Source organism: Polyodon spathula, chromosome 3, assembly GCF_017654505.1.
Source record: "Polyodon spathula isolate WHYD16114869_AA chromosome 3, ASM1765450v1, whole genome shotgun sequence".
Lineage (NCBI taxonomy): Eukaryota > Metazoa > Chordata > Actinopteri > Acipenseriformes > Polyodontidae > Polyodon > Polyodon spathula.
The window spans coordinates 66,276,594-66,289,892 of NC_054536.1; the positions used below are offsets into that span (position 1 = coordinate 66,276,594).

General features: G+C 36.2%; 1 pseudogene; it reads left to right on the top strand.

Moving 5' to 3' along the window:
• Positions 1-13,299, top strand: part of LOC121309221 — a 160,862-nt pseudogene that overhangs the window by 11,542 nt on the left and 136,021 nt on the right.

Below are 13,299 nucleotides of genomic sequence, written 5' to 3' on the forward strand. Positions count from 1 at the left end.
CTGCTTGTCACTCTCACCTCCACCAATAGAGGGAGAATATCTGCTGGTTCCACCTCCACCAACGTGGGAGGACTGTGCGCCGCTCCCACCTCCACCAGCAGAGGAAGACTACCTGCTGGTTCCACCTCCCTGGGAGGACTATGTGCCGCTCCCACCTCCACCAGCAGAGGGAGAGTACCTGCTGGTTCCACCTCCCTGGGAGGACTAGTATGCTTGTTGGTTTCCCCACTGCAGCCAGAAGGGGAGGAGCCCCTGCCACCTTCACCTCCAGAAGGGGAGGAGCTCCTGCCTTTCCCTTCAGCATTGGAGGGACCAGGACAGGATGCTGCCGGACCTCGCCATCGCCTCCAGAGGGACCACTGCTGCCCTGCCTTGCACCGCCCAAAGATGCAGTAGATGATTTTTTTTTTTTTTTAAGACATTCAGAGGTACTGTATTAAAAATGTATGATTGATAATCTTGCCAGTTCACAGAATTGTAGCTTTCAATTGACTATGTTACAAATATCTGTGTGTTCCGAGTAACGTCTGTCACAATGCTAATTAATCAATATCTACCTTTAACGACTGCATTTGGTTTCAATTCTGGTGTGGTTGTCAAAGCTGGGAACACACCTCATATACTGTACAGAAAGATGGTGGCATTGTTTCCAACTACAGTTTGGAAAACTCCTAAATGTTGGGTGTTAGTAACATGGTCTCACCCATCACACATATATATATATATATATATATAATATCTAAGATATATGTTTATAGATATTTATATATATATATATATATAATATATATATATTTTTTTTAATTGTTTATTTTTTTATTTGAAACATTAATGGAATTGTTTCTTTAAGTACAGGTATGTCTTGTTACCTAATGGTTTGTCTAAGAAGCCAGTTAATTATATTAAATGCTATTGTTTTTTCTTCATGATAATATCCTCAATATGCATGCTGTTGTCTGTACAGGTCGAAAATTTCCCCTGATATTTGTATAAAAAACATTATTCAAATGAACAATAAAGTATTCTACTAAGGGCCCCTAATGGCTCATCTAGTAAACACACCACCGGCCTGGAGTGCAGTGTGAGTCATGCAATCATGAGCTTGCTGGTTTGAATCCTGGTTCTGCTGATTTGCCAGTATTTGCTGGGGGCTCACAGAGGGGGATGCATTGGTCTTTGTACTACAGTGGGATGGGGAAGAACATCGTTTGGGCTTGGTAAACCTAATCACGCATAAACAACCATTACTGGTCAGACAGCCCACAAGTCCAGGGAGAACGTTCCCAAGCTGCAGACATTTGTCTCCAGGGTTCACTAACATTTGTTTCTTAAGTTCAGTAGGAGAAAAGAGGAAATTGGCTTGACAACGGGAATGGAGGTCATCCTGATACAGTCAATGCAACATTCCTTTTGGGCATTTTTTTTTTACGGAAGTAAGAATTACAAAAAGAAGGGTAAAAGAAGTATCAGTGATAACTGATGGAAACACATTTTGGTGTCAACATAAATCTATGAACTGATTTTTACAAAATTATTATTATTATTTTTTTTAAGTAAGCACTGATCTACTATATTTTTACTTATTTGAAAGAGCTAGAACAAATTGTTTAAACTGCAAGATAGAAAGTCTTTCTAACTTTAGCTTTATTAAAGTCTTATGCTGAACAACATTTTCCACAGGTAACAAATTAAATGTTAGTGTTGTGCTTAGTTTTAAGATTATGAATTAAATTAAATTAAATAACTGAAGCAGAATAGTTTAGCCAGTTGCTCCAAATTTTTGTGTTAAAACAGATTTCATTTGTGCAAACAGTCTTTCATATAAACCGGGCATTAATCAACTACTGGCACATGTAGAAAAACATTGTAAAGGCCAATACAAACATACATTTTTCAAAATTTGTGAACCTGTTGTAAGTTTGCAAACATTTAATTAATCAACATGTCAGATTCAGTTATTTAAAATGAAATTTCCTTTGTCTACTTTGAGCACTGTAACAAATATGGTTTCCTGTTTGTGGCCCGTTTATTGGTAATGTGTAGCGAATAGTTGAATAGACTATAGCTATAGATGAATAGCTGAATAGACTTCTACGGCATTTAATTTCCAGAACTGCCTATGCAGATTTGTCTGGTGGCCTGATACATAGAGTAAGTTTTTATTATAATTTTTTTTTTTTTTTATTTTCTAAATTTAGTAATCGCCAATTATTTTTTGTATTCTTTTCTCCCAATTTGGCATATCTAGTTATTTTTAGGCTCAGCTTACTGTTACCAACCCTGTGTTGCCTCGGGAGCGGCAAAGACGAACACACGCTGTCTGCACCACCCCTAACAGACTGAAAGCCACCAGGGAGATAGAAGAAGGTCAGAACAGCTGGGTTCAGGTAGGCAGAAGTAGGGAAAAAAAGAAACTTTGTCAAACACAACCACCAGAAATCAAAACATCCAACAAGTTTGAGCCACTTCAAAATTTGGATGAGCAAAATCAACATCAAGGACCCTATTAACAGTGGTGGCCAGACAGCAAAAAGAAGGGAGGTCATGATTGTTGGGGACTCCATATTGAGAAACACAGCAAGATTTAGTCTTTTCAAATAACGAAGACAGAATAACTGAAACAGAGGTCAGAGAACCACTGGCAAACTCAGACCACAACATGGTCTCATTTGAAGTGCTTTTTAAAACCCCAAAAGTAATGACTAAAGCTAAGGTTTACAATTTTTGAAAAGCAAACTATGAAGGTATGAAACAGAGACTAACAGAAGTAGATTGGAGTAAAATAGAGAAAACATCCACAGAAAAAGGATGGCTTTTCTCCAAAAATCTAGTATTATAGGCGCAAAACAATTACATCCCTAAAGTAGACAAATCTAAATGTAAAACTAAATTGCCAAAATAGTTTAACTTGACATCACATTAGAATTTTCCCTTTCTAGCCCGATGTCAGACCCTGACTGACATCATCAAAAAGACGTCAAGCACAGGTCTCTAGTCGTTTTTTTCTCCGGAAAAAGTTGAGAAAACCTTTCAATGGCCGAATGAAGCTGAAATATGAAGTTAGAAAAGCCAAGAGAGAAGTAGAAATAAACATTGCTAAGGGGGCTAAAACCAATTCCGAACTGTTTTTCCAATATTGCAACAGCAAGAGAACATTCAAGAGGTTTATGTCTAAGAGATACAAATGGCAAAATCATAGACGAAGAAAAAAAAACTAGCAAATATATTAAATGATTACTTTTCATAAGTTTTTACAAAGGAGGATACGGACAACATGCCCCACATGTCAACCTATTCTTATCCAGTTTTAAATAACTTTAGCATAACCGAGGATGAGATCCTCCCAATAGTACTCAAAGAAATGAAAGGAGTTATTTACAAACCACTAACCGAGATCATGTAACAGTCTCTTGACTGTCTCTTGACTCACAGGTAACTACAGACCAATAAGCCTGACTTCTATTATATGCAAACTTATGGAAACTATAATAATTTCCAAAATGGAAAATTACCTATATGGTAACAGTATCCTGGGAGACAGTCAACATGGTTTTAGGAAAGGGAGATCGTGTCAAACTAACCTGCTCGATTTTTGAGAATGCAACATCGATAATGGATAATTGCAAAGCATATGACTTGGTTTATTTAGATTTCCAGAAAGCCTTTGACAAAGTCCCGCGTAAAAGATTAATTCTCAAACTGAACGCAGTAGGTATCTAACGAAACACATGTACATGGATTAGGGAATGGTTAACATGTAGAAAACAGAAAGTACAGATTAGAGGAGAAACCTTGGAATGGAGCGAGGTAACCAGTGGTGTACCACAGGGATCAGTATTAGGTCCTCTGCTATTCCTAATCTACATTAATGATTTAGATTCTGGTATAGTAAGCAAACTTGTTAAATTTGCAGACGACACAAAAATAGGAGGAGTGGCAAATACTGTTGCAGCAGCAAAGGTCATTCAAAATGATCTAGACAAGATTCAAAACTGGGCAGACACATGGCAAATGGCATTTAATAGAGAAAAGTGTAAGGTACTGCACACAGGAAATAAAAATGTGCATTATAAATATCATATAGGAGATATGAAATTGAAGAAGGAATCTATGAAAAAGACCTAGGAGTTTTTGTTGACTCAGAACTGTCTTCATCTAGACAATGTGTGGAAGCTGTAAAAAAGGCCAGCAAGATGCCTGGTTATATTGTGAAAAGTGTTGAATTTAAATCAAGGGAAGTAATGTTAAAACTGTACAATGAATTAGTAAGACCTCATCTTGAATATTGTGTGCAGTTCTGGTCACCTCGCTACAAAAAGGATATTGCTGCTCTAGAAAGAGTGCAAAGAAGAGCGACCAGAATTATTCCGGGTTTAAAAGGCATGTCATATGCAAACAGGCTAAAATAATTTAATCTACTCAGTCTTGAACACAGAAGACTACGCGGCAACCTAATTCAAGAATTCAGAATTCTAAAAGTTATTGACAATGTCGACCCAAAGGACTTTTTCGACCTGAAAAAAGAAACAAGGACCAGGGGTCACAAATGGAGATTAGACAAAGGGGCATTCAGAACAGAAAATAGGAGACACTTTTTTACACAGAGAATCGTGAGGGTCTGGAACCAACTCCCCAGTTTCCGTGTATATTTTCTCTATTTTGTTCCACTCTACTTCTGTTAGTCTCTGTTTCATACCTTCATATTTTGCCTTTCTAAAATTGTAAACCTTAGTTTTAAACATTACTTGTTGGGTTCTAAGAAGCACTTCAAATGAGACCATGTTGTGGTCTGAGTTTACCAATGGTTCTCTGACTTTTAGTTATTCTGTTTTTGTTATTTGAAAAGACTAAATCAAGGCATGCCTCCCCTCTAGTTGGTGCCTTGACAAATTGTGTTAGGGAGGAGTTATTTGTCATTTCCACCATTTCAGTTTCTCCTGTCCTGCTCCCCACCGGGTTTTCCCATTTTACATGGGGGAAGTTGTAATAACCCATTAATATGGCTTCTCCTTTGCTGCATGCATTTCTAATGTCATTGTATTTTGCTCGCTGTCTGAATTTGGTGGTCTATAGCATGCCCCTATTATTATGCCCTGTGAATTTTTGTGCATTATTCTGACCCATATTTTTTCTTCCAGATTTAACACCTGGGCTTCAAGACTATTTTTGATATATAGTGCTACCCCTCCGCCTCTTCTGTCCTGCCTGTCTTTCCTATATAGTATATACCGACTAATATTATATCACATCATAGTTACTTGTTAGTGCAGTAGCTTCAAGTTCTAACATTTTGTTTCTGAGACTTCTAACATTTAGATAAATACATTTAATGGCTGTCTTACCTGAGTTGTTGCCCTTGTTTTGATAGTAGTCTCCCGTCTGTTTTTTCGTTGATTTTATTAAATTCTTGATTGATTAAATTCTTCTTAACCTCCTTGAGGATCCTTTATCAAAGTAGATTGGTTCCCTTTTTATTTAAGTGCAGTCCATCCCGCCTATATAGATAGTCCTTGTTGTAGAATGGGGTCCAATGTTCAAGGAAGGTGAAACCTTCCTATGTGCACCATGATTTCAGCCATGCATTTAGATGATTTGATTTGTTGAGCTGTTTCTACTGGCTATCACTCACTTTATGTTTTTTTTGTATATAAATTAAACTGAAATATTGTCTTTCCTAATATTTTCCTTTAGCATGTATGGAAAAGTATTTTAACAGTATATTATACAAACCTAAAAAAGTTATTGAACATTGTAAATTACCTCAGACACCAAATTGTACATGTACTGAATGTAATTACTATTTTCCTAACCTTTGACATGCACAAAAATATTTGCACTAGAAATAAACAACTTTTTTTTTTTCTTTTTTTCGAAAGCTACCTTATTTGGGTGTTTTATTCAATACATTTTTTTTTTTTTTTTTTTTTTTAAGTAGAATTTAACATTTTTACTTATTGAAAAAAATGCAGTAAATGTTTTTATGTTTGACTTGAATAGCTGTAATCTGTGAATCTTACAATAACAATGTTTCTCAAGTTTTTAATGCCCGACTCAATATTTTTTTACACCCAGGGTTCAGGCTTGGGAAAATTAGTAATACATAATGCAGACAGATCAATATTCCAAGGTTCTTTTGGCCTGATTGATTTCTTTCTTGTGAGATTTTCATTCCTCGACGTATCAAAAACACTTTGTCAGTAGTGCCATTGAATGACATTTCCATATGAAGTGCAGGGGATATCAAATGCTTGGGCTAATCTGGGCTGTGAGATGGTCTAAACACTCAATTAATCTGCAGCACATTAGTTATGCAGAAGCATGGGAAAATGCTGAACTTTGAGGAATGACAGGACTACTGAGCTGCAGTTGGCCTCATTACCAACGCTACCTGTAGAGCACAATTATTACAGTGTATTTTATACAGAAAGTTTGCCTATTTAACTCTTAAGTGTCTGAAACTTAAACTTACACAAGCCACGGTTCTAGGCCACTCTGCTACGGTATTCCACTCTTCTTTTAATCTTTGAGATCATTTAAAATGTCAAATGACTATATATATATATATATATATAATATATATATATATATATATATATATATATATATATATATATATATATATGGCAGGTCAGGCCATTAGATTGAGTTGTCCTTCACTTTCCTTCTTCGCCAGATAGTTCTTGCACTCCTTTGAGGTGTGTTTTGGGTGATTATCTTGTAGAAGAATGAAGGACTGCCCAACTAGCCTTAATCCTGATGGAATGGCATGCATCTGAAGTATGCTGTGATAGCCATGCTGCTTGAGCTTGCCATGGACTTGGTAAAGATCACCAACTCTGTCACCAGCAAAGCAACCCCAGTCCATGACACTGCCTCCTCCATACTTGACAATGGGAACCACACATGTAGAACTCATGCGCTCACCCTCTCTGCGTCTTACAGATACTCGGCAGTTGGACCCAGATATTTCAAATTTTGACTCATTTGTCCATAAGACCGACTTCCACTCCTCAAACGTCCAGTTTCTGTATTTTTTGGCCCAGGCAAGTCTCTTTCTCTTATTCTGCACTCGTAACAATGGTTTCTTTGCAGCAATTCTTCCAGTTAGGCCAACTTCACGCATTCTCCTCTGAACAGTTGATGTTAAAACATCTGTACTTCTAGTGTCATTTAGCTGAGCTTGTATTTCAGGGGCAGTTAATCGCTGGTTTCGCAGACTTGTGACTCAAATGAACTTGTTCTCTGATTCTGAGGTCACCCTTGGCCTGCCTGACCTTGTTCGGTCCTCATGAGTGCCAGTTTCTTCAAATCGTTTGATGGTCTTGGCCACAGCAGTTACAGACACTTGCAAAGTTCTTGCGATTTGTCAAAAAGATTAACCTTCATTTGTTAAAATAATTACAGTCTTTTTTTGCTTAACTGAGCGTATTTTGCCATTTTGTGCTCCCTTACATTCAGGAATGACAAACTTGTGCCAATGCTGCCTATATTTATAGTAGTCATGAACCCTCACCTGTCAACAATAAATGGTGACAAAAGGTTAATTAGGTAACATGCTAGTTAACTCAGAGAAGATGTAACACAGACACTTTTATACTTAGACCAGTGTTCTAACACCGTGTTATACACATTTCAGACTTTTAACTGACTTGGGCTTCAGACTGAAATCCCCTTGCTTTGGGTGACCATTTCATTGAAATTGACAAGATTTACATTTTCATTTAAATATTACATTTAATAATGCAATTCACTTATGATTGTCAGCTTATATAAGTACCTGTATCCTATAATGAAATATTAAGTGTTTTTAGACAAGTTTATACAGTTAAAAGCATAGACAATCATGAAAAACCTGGTTTCAAGTAGGTGTACTCAAACTTTTGACTGGTACTGTAGTATATGATGTGTATATATATATATATATATATATATATATATCAATAATGTATATATATATTATATAATATATATATATATATATATATATATATTATATAAGCATATATACATATATTTATATTGATATTTTATGAGAGTACATTTAATTTGATATTTTAGAGAGAAGAAACTTTCTAAAAATAAATAAATACATAATCGCAGATCAAATATGTGTCCCCAGCCCTGACTAGGAGCTATCTAGCCTAAATACTTGCGTATCGGAGAGATAGGCTAGTTGAGTTTTTATCAGATTTTAACTACAGTATTTTCTAAAAACACGTTTTCCTAAAACATTTTAAGGTAATTGAATCTAATTGAATCTCTCACCATTTGTTTCTTGTATTAGGATGGGAGCCTGTACCCATTTTATATGAAATTTCTCATTAGACATGTTAATTCAGCACATTACAGATGTGAAGCAAAGGCAGATACATCACTCCCTATACATTCTCCCATTACTGTTGTTTATTAAAATACAAACACATTAGTATGAGGAAGGTTCTCAATATAGACATGCTGTGTGAACAAAATGGTTTTGTTTCTTAAGTTAACTGCATCACTCTACATATTTTTACTGGATGTTTATTTTTGCTAGTGTAACTTGCTACTGAGGTTGTCATGGCTGCTGTTCAAGAGCACTGAGCTGTAAAACACCTGCATTTGTTACATGTTGATAATATAATCTTTTTTATAACACAATAAAGGTGTAGGTTTTGTAACCTTGAGTGAAACTGGTGTTAAATTCACCAAAACTGTTTTTAAGATGTGCAGATTTTCTATGCATTTGCTTTTTAATTAATACATATTTATTTTTTACTCTAAACTTTTGCTGTTTCCAGTCTTTCTCCTGGTTTAGAATGGCCTGGTTACACAAGCTAAATTAAACATTATGTATTCAGATATACTAGACATGTCGGAACCTTCTTTTTATATGTATACAGTGCCGAGAAAAAGCTTGTGAACCCCGATGATAATTATGGAAATTCCATAGTTTTACCATGATACCCTTCTTGAATCAAATCCAGTCTTTTTCTTAAATATCCAATAGGGTTTATATTAATCAATTCCATGTCTTTTGAAACAAAATGATGTATGAATTAGGCAATGTGAAAGGGTATGTGAAAAAGTAAGTGAACCCCTGGTTTTATCAGCTCAATTAAGGGGATAATTAGAATCAGGTGTTTAAATAATTAGGTAGATCTTCAGGGGTGAGTTTGGGAGGCCCCGCCTAATATAAAGATCAGAAACTTAGTGAGTTTGGTCTTCACCATACAGGAAATACGTCATGCCACAATCAAAAAAAATCTCTGAGGACCTCAGAAAAACAGTTATTGATGCTCATAGAAAGGGTTACAAAACCATTTCTGAGAATTTGGGGTGCCACCAATCCACTGTCAGACAGATAGTTTACAAATGGAGAAAGTTCAAGACCACAGTCACTCTACCCAGGAGCGGTTGTTCTACCAAAATCTCTCCAAGAACAAACCAAGGATCTGCAGGCCACTCTCGCCTTGGCTAATGTGGGTGTTCATGACTCAACTATCAGAAAAGACTGAACAAGAATGCTGTTCATGGAAGGATAGCCAGGAGGAAACCACTGCTCTCTAAAAAGAACATTGCTGCCTGTCTGAAGTTTGCAAATAGATGAGCCAGAAGACTTCTGGAACAATGTTCTCTGGACAGATAAGTCAAAGGTAGAACTTTTTGGCCTCAATGAGAAACGTTATGTTTGGCGAAAACCAAACACTGCATTCGAACAGAAGCACCTTATCCCAACCATCAAGCATGGTGGTGGGAGTGTGATGGTTTGGGGCTGCTTTACTGCCACAGGACCTGGACGGCTTGCCATCATTGACACAACCATGAATTCTGCATTCTATCAGAAGATTCTAGAGGAGAATGTCAGGCCATTCGTCCGCGAGAAAGTGGGTCATGCAGCAAGACAATGATCCTAAACATACAAGCAGCTCACAAGAGAAGAAATTCTGCGTTTTAGAATGGCCTAGTAGAAGTCCGAACTTAAACCACATCGAAATGTTGTGGCAGGACCTGAAGCGAGCTGTCCATGCAAGGAAGCCCTGAAATGTCACCGAGCTGAAGCAGTTCTGTAATGGGAATGGGCCAAAATTCCTCAAAACTGATGTGAGAGACTGACCAACAGTTACAGGAAACACTTAGTTGAAGTCATTGCTGCTCAAGGGGGTGCCACCAGTTACTGAATCTAAAGGTTCACATACTTTTTCACACATGGATATTGAATGTTGAATCATTTGTGGATAAATAAATGTTGAAAAAGTATCATGTTCTTGTGTCATTTATTTAATCAGGTTATCTTTATATATTGTTAGGATCTAATAACAATTCTAGGTTTGAAATATGTGAAAATCTTAAGGGGTTCACAAACTTTTTCTCTACATTGTATGTGTGTGTATGTGTGTGTGTGTGTGTGTGTGTATATATATATATATATATATATATATATATATATATATATATATATATATATATATATATATATACACACACACACAGTGCTCCCTCTCTAACACGGGTCTCAGGGGACACACAATATGAGCGTTATAACCAAAGAGCAGGACACATAACAACACACATCTTACTAAAATATATAATAAAATAACTCCCTCTCTATAATGCACATGTAGTGAAACAAAAATTTAACTTTCCATGAATTAACCATGCTTAAAGCACCATGTAATCACAGCTATATTTTTTATCAAAAAAAAAATGATAACATTCCCACTAGTGTATCATTTTAATTAGTTTTTAAACTATAAATAGCCTGGCTAAACAGCAGTCAGGGGTTCAGTTCAGTACAGTTCGAAGTGACAGGCAAGCAAACCAAGTGCGAAAAGGAGAGCGGGTCAGGCGAGGGGAAGAGGCAATGGGCTCGCCCCAGGTTCGGCTGCCAGAGCAGGGCTACAGCGAAGCTGAAGCATCTCGTCTCACAGCAAAAAAGTAAATACATTAGGAAAGATAACCATATAATAGCCCTAGTTATAAAATGAATGCTGAATGTGATGTATGTCTTATACAGTGCCAGCACAGCTTTTCTTTGGTTCAGATACTGTATCAAAAGGGAGAGACAGAAAGTTATTTACAGTTTGAACAACACTGGTACTGTACTTTAGAAATATTGCATGAATCATTAGTATAGAGAATTGTGTAGTTATTTTCACCCTTGTTATAAAAGTCACTCGCTAGTAACCTGGTTCGTATCCTTCCCCAAAAGTATACTAAGTTTCATGATGATCCATCTTCATTTACTTTGTTTTACATGTTCAACACGCAGAATGAGAGCACGATTTTGTCCATATTTTCTGCCTCTCTTAATGTATCCACAGGTATTAGAATTGTGTTTTTTATGTGATTTTTAGAGTGTTTAGAGCTGTCTAAAAATAGCTGTGGCAATACCCTAGATTTCCCATAATGTTTGGACCTGTATAGGTAGTCACAGTGGTTTTCCTCCATCCTTTATTGTAACTTGTCTCCCAATACAGATCTGGGATTCAGTTTGCATAATAAATAGTTGTGTGAGGGACAACTGGTGTCTTGATTGTATTCTTTTTTTATGATGCCTGTACTTATAAAGGTATTGCCCTGTGCTGTGTAATACAAATACATTTTTTTCTTAGTTTAAAAAAAAAAACTATAAAGCAAAAAACAATTCTAGCATTTCATTGAAAGTGTAATTGTAACTCCAGTGGCTGCAGGTTGTGGACTTTTATTTTTGGTGTCAGATCGACTGGTTGAGCACATACGGCATACCAACATATCTTTGTATGTTAAAGTGTTGTGTCTAAACAGGATTACTTTTCTTTTCCCTGGACAGTTGCTGTGACTGGCTTGCAAACACTTGTCAGAAGAAGAAAGAGCTCAAAGCACGAACGGTCTGGCTGGGTTGCCCTGAGAAATACGAAGAGAAATATCCAAGGAATGCAATTAAGAATCAAAAGTACAATATCTTTACATTTGTTCCTGGGGTGAGTTAAGTAGAATTGAACCGCTTACTTGCTGTATTTATTTATTTTTTTGTTTAAAAAAGCCCTGGGTTTCCTCGATTGTCTTTTAAAATGTATTTTATCCCTTCAAAGGTCTTTTATGCAACACTTATAGTTCTCATTTACACACCCTTCAGTCAAGAGGCACTGAAACTCTTCTGTGTCATTGCTTTCTTTTATTAAGATGCTTAATTTTTGCTTAGACATTTCCCATGCATTTAAATTCATACACGTCTGTTACAGTGTTAACCAAAATAGTTAGTAAGGTTGTGGGTTTTTTTCCCCATCAGTATTTATTTTTGTTGATAAATATAACATGACATGATCATGTACGTGTAGAGACTATAACCCACTATATACCTGTATATAAAAATAATCACAGAATCCCATTACTCCATTAGACGACATTGAAGACTAGTTTTCTAGTTTATTTTGTGTTTCTTACATACCTTACGGTTGAGTGCTTTACAGTTATATGTGAGAATAATCAATTTTGTCAGCCTAAAATTTGGCTATGCTATATTGAGATTATTTATTTATTTCTATAGGTTAAATAGCAGATAGTCTAGAACATATTGCCACACTGCATTGCAGATGATACGACACCAAAATGTATACACTTACTTACTTACCTAGCTGAACTGTTTCATTTTAAGTGGGTGAAGGACATTGTATCAGTCCTGTCCTAGGTTTCTATTAGAAGTCTTCACAGTCTTCACAATGGCTGTAGGTGTTATCATTTGATTATAAAAAAGCATTTACTGTATTATCATTAATTACAAATATACTAATTGGGTATTTACACGCTTCATAATGATCTTCATTGATGTGTCCTTCTGCTGTTCTAAAAACATAATGTTAAAGAAAGCATTGCTGTGTGTGACATACTATATTTATTATTTTACAAAATAGCCAGACCATTTTACAGTATTTGGCCCATCAACAGCTAACAGATGAATTCTTATTTATTTAAACTATTTAGCTATAAGCATGCTTTAAGTCTGAAGTGCTTTTTCAGTGTGGAAGACCGACCTGTGGGGGTGCGGGGTTGTGCTCTTGTTTTGCTTGTGTGTCTGCTGTACTGTGAAGTGTGTCAAGTGACAGGTCTACGTATGAGTTTGGAAGTGAAACATTTACAAATCGGTTGGTGATCCGTCTGTCTTTTTTTTTATTATAGAAAACAGATAAATAGGTATGCCCCAATCCCTTGCATCTCCAAATTGTCGCAGTGCCAATGGATTAGAACTTGAACCACAGTTTTCACTCTGGCAAGAAAACAAAATGAGGAAAAAAATAAATAAATTAAGAAAGATTTATTTATTTATTTAAATTTTAAAAGGTT